Source organism: Triticum urartu, chromosome 6, assembly GCF_003073215.2.
Source record: "Triticum urartu cultivar G1812 chromosome 6, Tu2.1, whole genome shotgun sequence".
In the NCBI taxonomy this organism is placed as follows: Eukaryota; Viridiplantae; Streptophyta; class Magnoliopsida; order Poales; family Poaceae; genus Triticum; species Triticum urartu.
This window is the reverse complement of record NC_053027.1, coordinates 261857742-261874150: the sequence shown is the minus strand read 5'-3', so window position 1 is coordinate 261874150 and position 16409 is coordinate 261857742.

Here is a 16409-nt window from a genome sequence, read left to right as displayed (position 1 = left end):
ATTGACTCACCCTTCTGAGGATGTGATCATCTATGCCACTCGTGATGAAACCATTCGGTTCTTCTCTCTCAATGAGAAAGGCGAGTTAGACGATATTTCTCAGATCCCAGCTGTTTGTGAGTATCAAGATGTCTTTCCAGAAGAGCTTCCAGGTATGTGTAACAACCACAATGCGGCTATATCTCCCACATGTCGGGGCACAACTTAGAGGCATAGCCGCATGGTAGGCTTGTCGCAAGAGGGGTAATCTTCACACATCCCATGTACTGAATAAGAAAGGGATAAAGAGTTGGCTTACAATCGCCACTTCACACAAATACAAGTTAAACATACATCATCCAGAGTACAATCAAGGTCCGACTATGGAACCAAAATAAAGAAAGACAACCATAAATGCTAGATCCCCGATCGTCCCAACTAGGCTCCTCTATTAATCAACAGGAAATGAAACAAAACAACGATCAAGATCTTCATTGAGCTCCCACTTGAGCGCGGTTGCGCCACCTGCACTGGTATCATCGACACCTACAATTGTTTGGAAGTATCTGTGAGCCACGAGGACTCAACAATCTCACACCTGCGAGATCAAGACTATTTAAGCTTATGGGTAGGAAAGGGTAGGGAGGTGGAGCTGCAACAAGCACTAAGCATGTATGGTGGCTAACATACGCAAATAAGAGCGAGAAGAGAAGCAACGCACAGTTGAAAAGCTATAAGTGATCAAGAAGTGATCGTGAAGCTACTTACGTTCAAGCATTACACAAGAACCATGTTCACTTCCTGGACTCCGCCGAAAAGAGACCATCATGGCTACACACGCGGTTGATGCATTTTAATTAGGCTAAGTGTCAAGGTCTCTACAACTGGATATTAACAAATTCCCATCTGCCAAATAACCGCGGGCACGGCTCTTGAAAGTTTATACCCTAGAGGGGTGCCCCAACTTAGCCCATCACAAGCTCATGGTCAACGAAAGATATTCCTTCTCCCAGGAAGACCCGATCAGTCTCGGAATCCCGGTTACAAGACATTTTGACAATGGTAAAACAAGACCAGCAAAGCCGCCCGATGTGCCGACAAATCTCGATAGGAGTCGCACGTATCTCGTTCTCAGGGCAACACCAGATGAGACATCCTACAAGTAAAACCAACCCTCAAGTTCCCCCGAGGTGGCCCCGCAGTCTACTCGGTTCAGACCAACACTTAGAGGAGCACTGGCCCCGGGGGGGGGGGGGGTTTAAAATAAAGATGACCCTCGGGCTCACGAAAACCCAAGGAAAGGTTATAGATTGTTAGGCAAATGTAAAACCAAGGTTGGGCCTTGCTGGAGGAGTTTTGTTCAAAGCGAACTGTCAAGGGGTTCCCATAACAGCCAACCGTGTAAGGAATGCAAAATCAAGGAACATAATACTGGTATGATGGAAACTAGGGCGGCAAGAGTGGAACAAAACACTAGGCATAAGGCCGAGCCTTCCAGCCTTTACCAAGTATATAGATGCATTAATTAAATAAGAGATATTGTGATATCCCAACATATCCATGTTCCAACATGTAACAAACTTCATCTTCACCTGCAACTAGCAAGGCTATAAGAGGGGCTGAGCAAAAGTGGTAACATAGCCAAACAGCGGTTTGCTAGGAAAGGTGGGTTAGAGGCTTGATATGGCAATATGGGAGGCATGATATAGCAAGTGGTAGGTATCGCGACATAGCAATAGAGCGAACAACTAGCAAGCAAAGATAGAAGTGATCTCGAGGGTATGGTCATCTTGCCTGCAATGTACCGAGAGTTGTCGAAAGCTTGATCCTTGAAAGCATACTCAACAGGTTCCTCATCATGTACTCATCTCCCGGCTCAACCCAAAGCAAGAACACAATCAAAGGACCAACAATCAATCATGGTGCAATGCACAACCAACATGATGCAAAACATGGCATGTCATGCGGGATGTGATATGCAATGCATATGCGTGCTCTGGAAGGAAAAAGGATGAACAAGGCATCAACATGGCAAACCAAGTGTTCTGCTGGAAAGATGAGATGATTTCGGTCGAAATCGATATAAAGATCACCGGAAACAGATGCACAGTTTGCAAATGGCAAGCAAAACAAGAATGGCACAATTCTGCGATTAACAACACGATGCCATCTAGAATGCAACAAGAAACTAAGCTACTGCACTCAAACATAGCAGCAAGGCATATGTCAGTGATGTACACAAGATGCTTGACAAAACATGAACACTGAGCTACGGCTAAATCACAAAAGAGCAGGTTCAAACAAGCATGGCAAAAGTGCAAAAGATATCATCTTCACAGACTTAGTGAAAATACTAACATGCGAGAAAATAACATCAGGAAGCCATGTTTAGAGCAAGCAAACAACAAGCTACAGGAACATATCATAGCAATACAAGGCATGGCATGAATATACTAAATGCATAGAACAAACATCCCTTAAGGATAATGAGCCAACAAGGCACAGAAGATATGTTGGCACCCATGTAAACATAGCAAGTTTTGTTAACAGTTTCAGACTTTGCAGAAAACAGAGCATTGCATAAACAGAATTATGAAGGCATCTTTGCGAGCTCAAATCACTAACCAAAAAGCCTTGCATGACAAAACAAGCATAGTAACATCAAGATGACATGTTCAAGAAGCTAACCATGGCAAGAGAACGTTCATAGCATCCATGAATCAATAGCAACAACCATGGCAAAATTGATGAACATGTTAACATTCTGCCAGGAACATTTTATAGCAAAAGTAGATCAAGAATAAGATATGCTAGGGTACTCCATAACTGCAAACATGGGCATGTATGGATAGAGCATAACCATATGTACACAACATCCTTACTGAAGCATCTCAAAAGAAGCATGGATCTCACTGTAGCATCATGTTTACATGGCATAAAAATAACAGCAGAACAAGGACTTAGCAAAATCTTAAGTCACTGAAATCAGCAACATCATGAAGGTTACTTTGCATGCTTGTGCTAGTCACCACATTGATCACCAAAATACATGGCAAGCACCCTTGTAAAGATGGCTTGACATAGATCAAAACACATGTAGAGCTCATGCCCATATGATGCAGACAACAAATGTGACAAAAATGACAAATCACCCTAAATTGATAAGTAGCAGCAGTAAACAATTTAGAGCACTCTTGCATCAATGATTAGGGAATCAAGATGGAAGCATGCAATAGTACACTAATATGAAGAGCACTCTGAGATGAACAATTCCATATATCGTACACCACCATAGGATGAACATGCACAAAGATGCACCACTCACAAGATGCATGCATGATAACAATTCTCAATGACTTAGCAAAAATAACAGCAAGTCCAAACGAGCGCTAAGAAGCTAAATGACGCACGGGCGGGGAGGGTTACTCACCCTATGCTTCGGCCCAAAACGGTGGAGAGGCTGACTGGGCCGGGGAAGCGGGCCGGCGGAGCTGGGCCGACAGGAGGCCGTGGTCCATGTGAGGGTCAACGCGGGCTCGTTCGTCTCCCTCGATCCCGATCGGGACTGGGGAGGCAGGGGCGGCGGCGCCCGATGGCGATGCCGACGAGGGACGACGGGGACCGGCCAGATCCAGGCGCAGGGAGCGGATCCCGGTGATGGCGAGGTCAGGCAGCGACGGGGAACTCCGGGCGGCGGCGGGTCCTGCGGTGGTGTGGCGAGGTCATCGGCGATGGGGAAGGCGATGTCGGGCTCCGGCGAGGTTCCGGTGGCCGGAGCTACGACGTGCGGCGGTGGGTCAGGCGATGCGGGTGGAGGCGGTGGACATGTCCGGCGACGGGATGGACATGTCCGGCGGCGCGAGGAGGAAGAGGACTAGGGTTAGACCGCGAATTTGGACGGGGTGCACATATTTATAGGTAGGAGGAGGTAGGAGTGTCGAAATGGAGTGTAGTTTTCGCACACACGATCGTGATCCAACGATGGAGGACATGGGAGTGGTTTGAAAGGTTTATTGGGCCGTTTTGGAGGGGTGTTGGGCTGCAACACACAAGAGGCCTTCGCGTTACCCGGTTAACCGTTGGAGTATCAAACGGACTCCAAATGGAACAAAATTTGACAGGCGGTCTACCGGTGGTGTACCAAGGCCACTTGGTAAATCTCGGTCCATTTCGAGAATGTTTAACACCTGCTCACAAAAAGAGACAAGAGGGGTGCATCGGGTGCATGTGCTAGTGTCGGATTGCGAAACAGACATTGGGGAAAATGCTCGGATGCATGCGGCGAACACAAATGCAAATGCGATGCACTTGATGACATGATATGAGATGCATGACATGAACAAAATGCAAAACGAAATACAAAACCCCAACCACGAAGGTAATATCATATCGCATCTCCGGAAAAGGCAAGAGTCGGACTTACAAATATGGAAAGTTGTATCCAGGGTGTTACAACACTCCACCACTACGAGAGGATCTCGTCCCGAGATCTAGGATGGCACTGGAGGGAAAAAGGAAGAGGAAGATAAGAGGTAAAACAAAGTTGCTTCTTTGACAAACGAGTGAAACCAAAGAACCTTGAAAGGTTTAGCAACTTGAAAGAAAGAATACAACAGAGATGAACGAAGTTGATAATATCCGTCAGAAAAGAGGAACAAGGAAGAACAAATTCGGACAGCACTCTAGTTGAGAATGGAGGCAAAACTTTATAAGATGAAAAGAACTTGAGCAGAGGACACAACACTCCGGTTAAATGGATAAGAATGAAAAGAACTCGATCCTCACAATTCGAGAAGATGAGAGAAGAGAGCAACATCACAAAGCCTTCGAAAGAAATGAAAGAATGGAATGGAATGAATGGAGGGGAACGAGATCTTGAGAGAGCATGCTTACAACAAATGCTATAATGGAGTTGTTAGGTTATCAACAACGAAACGAATAAACTTGTAGTGGGCTTAAGGAAAACTTCTCAAAATTATGAGGTGACAACCTGTTACTCACGGGAAAAAGATTTGATTGAGAGCTAGAAAAAGATAGAAAGCTTCTTCCACCGAGGTGATAAGAAAAACTTGGATCATAGGTAGACATTACCAAGAGCAACATTCCCAATGGACGACTTTAGGTAAAATATGGCACAAGATAATCTCCATAAAGGTATCTTGAACACAAATGAAGAATGAAAAGAATCCTTGACGAACCACCATGTAGATCCTCCATGAAGAACTCCGGTAATAAAAGAATGATCAAAAAGAAGTGAAGGATGAAAAGAATAGGATTGAAGCCTTGCAATGATATAGATGGATCTTCGTGATGATGAGAGATTGGAACTCCGGGAAAAGAAAAGATGAAACAATAAAACCGAGAATTTGATGAGCCTCCTGAATAAGGAAAGAATTGAATTTACTCGATGAAACAAGAATAATAATTGCATTATGCTTATCCTTCACCAATTTAAATTGATGATAAGCAATGGATTTGGCATACTACTTATTCTCGTTGAAAGGATTGATGAGAGATATAGCACAGACTTGAATAAGGTCTTGATGGGTCCACCGGTGGGGTTTGGAAACAATGAATGAATTGATATGATAACGAAGGAAGAGAAATCTCGAACCGAACCACTGTAAGAATTGAAAATGAAAGAAGAAAAGATAAGGAAACACCGGGAAGAATTAGAGAGCGAGTGAACATACTTGAGGGAATTTAGATACATGAGAATGAAGAGATCATGATCTGATTAGAGAAAACTTGAACGATGCACCGGTAAGATTTGGACAATGAGAGCTGAAAGCTGAGAATGAATAAACCCGCAATGATGGTCTTCAGAGAATCAAACTGAAAAGACTCCTGAATTGCTCCGGATGGGTGAAAAGAATTCTCACAATCGAAAACAATTACGAGAGGATGGCATCAAGCTAGAATCACGAATCTTTGAGAGAACGGATAAGATTTGTAGGAAACCTCTTGTTCGGTCTTAAAATCCGAGAATGACGATGAGAAACACCACCATGAATTGTTGAGATACTACGGGATGATGAATAGAAAGTTGAGCCAATGATGAAAGAATTTGATAGATCTTAGAGAAATACAAATGACTGATGATAATTCATTCTTACGTCAAACTTGGAGAAGAATTTGAGAGTAACTCTGGGCAAATAGAGGAGTCGGGTAAGATCCTGGGAAAAGACCTGTGGGTTAGGGCCCACTCAAAAGATACAACGTTGAACGATTTGAAGAGAGATTACACCGGTTGAATAAAATAGCTTGAATGAGATAACAACCTCGAGATATCTTGAGCGGATTGATAATGGAGACACAAATCTTCTGAGATATCTTCAGCACTCCGGATACAAAATAGCAATAGGTGGATGATTAAGAGGTGCGTCTGCATGAGAAAACGAGGAAAGGAATACGAACAACACTGAAAGCTTGAGTTGCATCTACCGGAGAAGAAAAGAACAAAGAATGATGAACTTGAAGCTCCGTTAGAATCTTCATGAGAATCACCGGATAAGACTATTGACAGAAAATAATGGAGAGACTTCACATCAATAAGATGGATACTTGATTACGAAATCTTAGTCCTTGAAGAAAAGGGGTGGGTGGGTGGGAAAACAAAGGCAACTTGGGGCCAGATGAAACGAACAACATTGGGAAAAACCGAGAGGTGATCTTGCAGATGTTGAAATGATCGAATCCACTTGAAGAGAAACACGCCGATTGAAAAGGATTGACATGACAATCTCAATTATCATGAAGGATTGGTATTCACATAGGAGTGTGAGAACACCGCTTAGGAAAGGTATGAAACACATTTGACATTGAAGCAACTCGAATACCACAACTCAAAACAAAACAAAGGATTGGCTTGCAAAATAAGCTGGAAACAAACATATGATAGTCCCCATATCGTATCATGTGTCTGTTGGAAGGATATACTATGTGATACTTGAATTCCCACTTATAAACTCCCGCAACTTTCTAGTTATGCAATCAGGTGTTGGGGATACATGGGAAGCATAATATCTCACCCAAACTAACAATTCCTACATCCAGCTGTATCCATCCTTCAACACATAACCAAGAAACCTTCGGAAATCGTGTACCTCAACCTTTGAAAAGCATTCGTTATACGAGTTATTGCAATACGCCCGAACTCCCGCCCTAGTACTAGGTGGCATCGAGGTTATCTCACCAACAACTGCATAAAAGAGATTTTCGATGTCGGCGAACTCAGGTATTCCAGACCTGCAACGATAAAATTGTGACGACAACACCTCAGAGCTCAACTCCCCGGGACACTGCCACAACCCCTAAATGTTAGGAGGCACCAAGAACAATGTTCTCGTCACAAGACTATCAGAACGATTCCAAGATACTCGCGTGATCCTAATTTTTTTTAGTGAAATTTGAGGAGAGAAGAGTCAAAACTCTACGTCAGGATGCCTCACCAGAGCGACGAAGGGACTGAGGAGTAAAAAGAATCCTACTCTCCGATATATATAATCCTAAGACCCAAAACATTTGGTTCTAGACTCAACAACGTCAGCGATTCGATCAAGAAGGGGGCTCCTAAGTCGGGGATGGCTCTGATACCAACTTGTAACACCCACAATGCGACTATATCTCCACTACAAAAAAAAGACACATCCGTGACATTTTGGGCCGAACAAAATTTTTTCTGTCATACATATGACACTTCTATGATGATAATTGTGACAAAACCCGGTATCATCATAGATGTGGTGGGCTCCTACTTCTATGACAAAAAATCATGACAGAAAATGGGATTTTCGTCCTGGTAGGGCCGGAGACGCAGCTGCATGACATTCTTTGGGCCGTCCATGACAAAAAAACCGTGGTAGAAGCGAGGGGGAGGAAAATTTCGGGGAGTTCCCGGTTATGGTGGGAGGTCGGGGGCCGAGCGATGCGCGTTTCTCTCGTACACGTATGCGCGTGTGTGCGAGGCGTTGGCTCTAACTGATCCCGAGCGAGGCGTTGGGCTCTAACTGAACCCGAGCGATTGCACTGCAGGCTACACGTTACTGAACCCGAGCGATCGATCGATGGCTGTTAACTGAACCGATCGAGCGATTCCTTGGCTACTGCTGCTAACTAAAGCCGATTGATGGGATGAACAGTGAGCGTTGTGGGGGGGGGTGGATGAACAGTGAGTGGTGGTGTTGCCTCTAGATGAACAGGACCCCCGTGGTGTGGTGGAGGGCTGGATGAACAGTAGACGGTGGAGGGGTGCCCGTGGAGGGGTGGATGAACAGGACCCCGTGGTGTGGAGGGCAGGATGAACAGTAGACGGTGGAGGGGTGCCCATGGAGGGGTGGTTGAATAGGACCCTGTGGTGTGGAGGGCTGGATGAACAGTAGACGGTGGAGGGGTGGTTGAACAGTAGCCGGTGGAGTAGCGCATGGTGGAGGCTGGATGAACAGGAGCCCGTGGAGGCTGGAGGAGGTCGAAGGTGGATGAACAGTAGCTCATGGAGGCTGGAGGGGGTTGACGGTGGAGATGAACAGTATCTCGTGGAGTCCCGTTTTGCGGTACGCCACACCCCTCCCGATGAACAGGACCCCCGTTTCGACCGTAGCGCTCCAACACAAGTCCGTTTCCTCCGTTTTGCGGTACGCCACACCCCTCCCGATCAATAGGACCCCCGTTTCGACTGTAGGAGGTCCGTTTCCTCTGTTTTGCGGTACGCCACACCCCTCCCGATCAACAGGACCCCCGTTTAGACCGTAGGAGGTCCGTTTCCTTCGTTTTGCGGTACGCCACACCCCTCCCGATCAACATGACCCCCGCTTCGACCGTAGGAGGTCCGTTTCCTCCGTTGTGCGGTACGCCAGGCCTCGTTTCCATCACCTCTTCCGTCCAAGCCCTCCCGATGAGCACGACCACACATTCCGTTCCGACCCAGCTGCGTTGCCTCCCGATGAACATGACGCATTCCGTTGCCTCCCCATGAACACAATGACGATGCTGTTTCTCTGTTTCGACCCAGCCATGTACACGAGCCCTCGCCGTACGTATGCGCGAGTAGGCGTTCGAGACCCCGCCCGTAAGTACACATACGTGGCCGTATTTTCTTTCTTGCACCCTGGCCGCCTCTACTACGACACGTGCGCGCCTCTACATCCACCAGTATATATGTACGTACACGTTCTCGACCAGAATGACAACGCCACGTACGCTTTGATCAGGTGGGTCCCAACTATCAGGCACTTCCTTGCCTGCGAAGATGTAGCTAGTGGGTCCCAGCAGTCAGGGGGCGAATCGTTTTTTAGCCCGGGCGCACTTCCTTGCGTGCGAAGATGTAGCTGGTGGGTCCCCGCAGTTAGGGGGCGAATCGTTTTGTTTTTTTTGCCCGGACGCACTTCCTTGCGTGCGAAGATGTAGCTGGTGGGTCCCAGCAGTCAGGGGAGCGAAGTTTTTTTGCCCGAACGCACTTCCTTGCGTGCGAAGGTGTAGCTGGTGGGTCCCAGCAGTCAGGGGGGAAACGTTTTTTTCGCGAAATACGGTGGCCCGTCCGGTGGGTCCCTGCTGTCAGGTGGAGGAATCATTATTTTCCGCGTAATAAGGAGGCACTTCCTTGCTGCCGCCGTGGACCCAGCTGTCAGCCTCTCCACGTACAGTCCACGTTTGATGGAAGTCGTTCCTTGACCACATTGACCACACCGCGCCGAGAGCACCAGGGCAGTGGACGACGGCGAGGCCTAGGAAGGGGACGACACGGAGGCAGGGAAGACTCGGCAGTTGTTTCCCACGCGGAGGGGAGTACGGCTGTACGAGGGTTTACTGGTTCGTCTGCCATCGCCGGAGAATAACAGCAGGTGTGGGTGAGTAGAGGGATGGCTAGGCCAGCGATGGGAGTACGGTCGGGCGGTGAGGCCTGTGCGGCAGCACAGCCGGCCGCGAGGAGGAGGGAGCAGGCAGTCCCGCCGGCGCTTGTTTGAGCGGCTGGAGCAGGAAGAGCAGAGATTGAAGAAGCACGACGGCCGTTGGATGGACATCCAACAGTCAGTGCTTGTGCATCAACCTTTTTTAGGAAAGCCTCAAATCTGTGGAAAACAGCATACAACCCATCTGCCATTATTTCTAATAATTTACAGCCCATTTGCTAATTCTTAAGGTTTTTTTGGAGCCCATATTCTTTTTGTTAGCATTGCAGCCCATATTGTGGCAACGGTTAAAAAATTATACGAAATCTTGCATATTTCGGTGCGGTCCGAACTGTTTTTAATCCCGAAATTTCGACTCACATTCAAACTGATTTTAAAAATAAATGTATATCAATATAAAATCCAACAAATTCTCCACGCATAAAAATTAATGTAATGTAAAATCTTGAAATGAATAAAAAGATATTTGAAACTAATTGCCGGTTTGATGTGTTTTAAAAATGTATAACCCATTTCTCATTACTGATGGGCCATTTTCTCGGCCAGCCGAATGAAAGCTCTCCTCGTCTTGAAAGATTTGCAGCCCAACAGGCCTGACAAAGCGACTTACTTGGAAAATCACAAAAAAACTGTGAAGTGGCCTTGGACCCAGCTGTCAGCCTCTCCACGTACAGTACTCTTCCTATGGAAGTCGTTCCTTGACCACGTTGACCACGCTGCGCGGAGAGCACCACGGCGGTGGACAACGGCGAGGCCTAGGAAGGGGACGATGCGGCAGTGGAAGCCCGCGCGGAGATGACTATGAGGGTTCACTGGTTCGGCTGCGGTGTGAGGCTGTCATCGCCGCAGGGCCTGGCCAATAGTGGGAATAGTAGGGGGCGGTGAGGCCTCTGCGGCAGCACAGCCGGCCAGGGGAGGCAGGAGCATGCGGCACGACCAGCGCTGCTTTGGGCGGGTGGAGCAAGAAGACCAGAGGTTAAAGAAGCACTACAGCCGTTGGATGGACATCGTACGGTCACTGGAGCTAGAATAGTTCATATTGACTAAGTTGACAAAGCCCTTCGTCCCTGTCAACTTAGTAGGCCCACAAGTTAGCCTCCCAGCAAGGTGGGTCCGAGCTAGCCGGGGGAGTATTCATTTTTTTGTGAGTAATAAGGAGGCACTTTCGATGGGTCCGAGCTGACAGCGGGGGGAATGTTTTTTCGTGAAATACGGTGGCCCGTCCGGTGGGTCCCAGCAGTCAGGGGAAACGATTTTTTTCGCAAAATACTGGTGGCCTGTCCGGTGGGTCCCTGCTATCAGGTGGAGGAATAATTAATTTCCGCGTAATAAGGAGGCACTTCCTTGCGGCTGCCGTGGACCCAGCTGTCAGCCTCTGCACGTACAGTACCCTTCCGATGGAAGGCAGGGCCTTGTGATTTGACTGCTCATATAAATGCACCGACGACCTGATCGAGGAGGAGCAAAGAACCGTGCGGTATACTCAAGTTTTCCACTGGAGTAGTACTGCGACGGAGGAGCACGGAACACGGCAGCCCAGTGGCATATGGCGATAAAAAATGATCTAATTTGCTAGTCATCTCATTGTTACCATTGTTCTATTCATTCCCTCAAAAAAAACATTGTTCTATTCATGCCTCGCAGAGAACGTGACACGTGCGGCGAAACACCCGAAGCAAAAGATGAAACACAGGAGCAAAAGAAGAAGGAAGATTATCACCCCAAATGATCTAATTCGCCGCAGAGTCGTAACTACTTCTTCATCGCCTGCACGACCTCCATCTCCTTGCGCGTCTCCTCCGCCATCTTCATCATTGTGTCCATGACGTGGCATTTCTCGACGCGAGCCTTCATCATCTGTTGCACGGCCATATTACGTACCTTGACAGTAGCCGGGTGCTCGATGAAGAGCTTCGCCAACTCTTCCTTCTGTTCCATGGCGAGGGCCTGCAGCATCTTCATCGAGGAACTACTATTTCTCATGCAGCTTCTTCTAGCCGGCGTTCTTCTCCTTCAACAGGTCGATCTCGTGGCAGAGCTTCGCATTGTCCTCCCTAAGTCGCAGGATTTTGCCGGTCGCCTTCTTCTCCGAGGCAATGCTCTTCTTCAGCAGCATCACCAAGCCGGCGGTCAACTTCCCCTGCTGATTGAGCTCAATGGGCATGTCGTCGAGGCTCTCCTTTAGCAACTCCATCAAGCCTTGGATGAACTCCTTTTGCTTATTGAGCTGATCGGGCATGCCATTGAGGGATAATGACTCCAGCTCCGCCGGCTCGGCATGTTCGCCTCTGCGGCTAGGGCGCTCCTGGGAGCCATCGCCTGCCCGTGAGAGATCTTTCGAGGTCTCTGCGTGGCGGCGAGCCCTATCTTTTTTTTTCCGCAGCCTTGGTTGCCGCTCCCTTGTTACGAGTAGTTCTCGACCTAGAGCTCCGCTCACCGGCCATGGCAATGACGGACGAAGAAGAAGCACTTATGAGGAGGAAAGGTAGAGTGATTTTCGGTTAGGTAGTTCCCCTTTTTATAACCTAAGTACTAGCACTAGTACTAATACCTGCATAGTGGGAACACGTTCGGGTTTGGTACGTACTACTAGTAGGTGTGAGCAGGCTTTCGAATGTGATGGGAACAAGGTAAAGATTAATTGATGGTTTTGGTTTCGAGGCCCGAAACGGCTCCCGATGAGTTTAGCGGAACGTAAATTTCAAGTACTACACTGCTCAAATGCGTAAATATTGAGTAGTATGTTACTGTCAAAAATTGGCACAAAATACGAAGGAGACCAATGGAAGTACTACTAGCAACCCATGATTTAACTACTCGCATCTGCGTAGTGGAGTAATAATGTCTTTCTTCCGCCCTCACGTCCACTCAATTTGCATGCGCTGTATTAATCGACCATCAATGAAGTGAATGACTTTACACGCGTCAAATTATCACATGGGGTGGATCTTGGTACAAAATTGCGTCCGCCCGTGTACCCGCGTGTGCGTGCGAAAAATGAGTGCGTGCACAGCGTGCGTGCACATCTTCGCTTCGTGCATGTACCGCCAGTATGGCTCAGGGAGGACGAGTACATTCTTCTGGAACCAGCAGCACGTCACTGTGATCAATCCACACAAGGAGGTCGCGACAACGCCTACACATGTGCCACGTGGCTTCGTGAACTGTAAGAGAGACACCGTGTAGCGTGCCATTGGTATTCTAGTTTACGTGTTTTGCACAAACTCGAAATACTAGTAAGGTACACGTGCATTGCACACATCAGATTTTGCAACCAAATTATGAATAAATACCACACTATAGCATGTAAGCTCTGAGTCATATATGCCTGATGTAGCCCTTCGTTTAATTCTTATAGTTCATCTCATTCAGAATCAATTAGTTTTTATAAAAAAGCTAAGAACGCGGGAATAGGAAAAACATGGGATTATAGTGGAATGTCATCTTGAATCCTACAGGATTGTACGAGTGTTTGATTGTGCATAGAAAAAACACAGAATTCTTTCAAAGAGGTTTGAGTGGATGGGATGTTTCCTATGAAATCTAGTGCAAATGAATCATATGGAAAAATTCCTATGGTTTACAATCCTACGAATCAAACAACCAAAATAGGAAAAATTCCTAATGATTAGAATCCTCCAAAATTCCTTTGAGAATCCTTTGAATCAAAGAAGCCCTTAATATATTTTATGATTCATGGAATTGTGCGTTGTAAAGCATAAAGTAAAAACAAATAATGGCAATTCAACTAGAAAAAAGTTTGGGCAGTTATGATACGGAAGAATCTAGAAAAAAACAGAACCACTATTGTTTTGAGGTTTGTGCATTATGCTTAAGTTTAACCATGGAGTCTGCTAGATTGTACATGTGGCAAAATCCGGTGGGGGGCTAGAAGATGGTGCGAGGGGCCGAGTGGAGGGAGACTATGAAGGAATGCAAAAGTGGAGATCGATATTTAGAGAGAGGGGGCGAACACGTGCGCTGATGCGCGCAGTGGCAGAGCCATGAAAAATAAATGAGCTAGGGGGACAAACATTGCTAATCCTTTACGAGGAGGGTCAATTCATGAACTTAAACCATTTTTAGCAGCAATTGTCTAATGATCACATTCATATTAGCCTTGATATATAGTGATGTTAGGGGGAGGGGGGCAGGGCCCTTACTGCCCCTGTCTTCGCCATTGTGCATGCGTCTGAGAGATGAAGAGGAAGGCATGGATGATGAGTGGGGGACGTTCGATACATAATTAATGTGGGTGTATTAGCTATATATGTTAATCCTATATAGAGAGATATAGATTGATCGATGTGGACGTGGGAAAGAGGGTGAGACCTCACTGGATATATCGATTGATCGATTTGTGTGGAAAACTATGAAAGACCTAGCTATATACACACATACATAGAGGAACATCGATCGTTGCGCATGCACGCGTGAGAGATAAAGAATGGCCGATATGATGGAGAGGGGGATGTGTGTTGGTGTGTGCCTTCATGGGAGACCGACCTGAAGAAAACGATTGCATGCGTGCGATGGGTAATGCCGACTGGTAGTCTGTGTGCATGCATGCACGAGAGAAAGTTAGTGGTACAATTATAAAGAGAAGACTACAGTGTGGGTGTAAAATAATAGCTGAATAGGTGAGGTCACAATCAATGTAAAGTTGAATTCAAATATTTGAATAAGAGATCCTGATGTTTGAAACCCATGCATGCATGAATATAACGGAGATCTGCGCGGTGTGGTTTGGAAACGAGCATGTTGTAATGTATACACATTGAACAAGGTCAGACTGATTTGAATTTGAGATACCGATGGCACACATCATTTGGCCACGTCGAATCCGTGCATGGACACACTATTCTAATTGGAGATGCTGGGCGACTTTTGCATCACATATCTATATCTATACCCCTATATATATATATATTATATTTTTGTTTATATTGTGTGCGGGTAACTTTAACTTTGAAAGATGGTCGTTGGATGAGGCAAATCCAATGGTCCAAAGATGGCAAATTTGAGCACTACTGGCCGTTGGATATCATCCAGATTCCACCAGATTTTGCCACATGTATAATCTAGAAGACTCCATGGTTGAACTTAAGCATAATCCACAAACATCAAAACGCAAGCACTTCTTATTTGTTCTAGAATCTTCCGTATCAGAATTGCCCAAATGTTTTTTATATGATTTGCTATTATTTGTTTTTACTTTATGTCTTACGACGCACAATTCCATGAATCTTAAAATAGATTAGCTTTCTTATAAAAACTACATGATTTTGAATCAAATGAACTATAAGAATTAAACGAACATCTACATCATGCATATATGACTCAAAGCATGCATGCTATAATGTGGTATTTATTCATAATTTGGTTGCCAAATCTCATGCGTGCAATGCACGTGTACCTTACTCTAGTCTAAATGGTGTTTGTGTGTGTGTTGTGCGTGTTGAGGTGCAAATTGTCTTTTTTGGGTACACGTTAAGCTTGTTCTTCCGAAATTTCAAGCCACGCCTTGTTATGCCGAAAATTCAAGCTAGCGTCTCTGTCTATCGTGCTGCGAAACTCCCGCCTCTTCAACCCGCGCATTGTTAGCCCGAAATATTTAAGATATATCTTTGTCTCATTGTGATCCGACAACTCCCTCCATGTCAACCCGCGCCTTGCTATTCCAAAATTATAACGCGCGCGAAAACTCCCACCTCCTATGAAATCCAGACACGCGAAATGCCCATGGTACCCCTGAACTGAAAGAACCGCCTCAAATCGGTGGGGGTACTTTCGTAACTTACCCCACATTTCGGACAAGTGCGTCTCTAAGCCATGGTTCCCCACTGCCATCCCATCCGCCCACCCATTCGTACACCGAGGCCGCGAAAACCCGTGATGAAACCCCACACCCTGCTCCGTTCGCCACCCAGCCGGAGCCTCTTCCCTGAAGACGTCGTCCACAGCAACACCTCGACGTCCCTCATCCACCGTACCAGATGAGGATCCGTCGTTGATCTCATCGTCCCGCCGGTTCAGCCACCCCGTCCTCAACCTCCAAGGAGCTGCCCCAACGTTCCCCTCGTCTTTCGCGCCACCTCCATTCCCACACCGCCGTCTTCACCTGCACCACCGGAAGAGCATCATCATCACCGTTTCCTCGGATGAAGCTGCGGCCTAATCGGCGCCACCAAAGAGGTTGTACACTAATCGCTGCATTTTCTTCTTGATTCGATCTCACGATGCTATCGGTGCTCGGTCCCGAGCTGACACGGCGTGGCTCCATCCATGGCGGCGTTGTTGGCCACTTCCTCCACGACGTCGCTCCCTCAGCGGTGACGTTCACTTCAGTAGGACCTGCTGCTACTTTAGCTCTCGCTCGCGCTGCTGCTCTGCTCTTGCTCTCGGTCCCCTGCCTGGTCTGCTCTTGCTATTGCTCTTGCTCGTGCTGCTGCTCTCGCTCTTGCTCTTGCTTGCGACGCTGCTCCGATTTAGCTACACTTCAGTCGACTGAATCGACTTTTG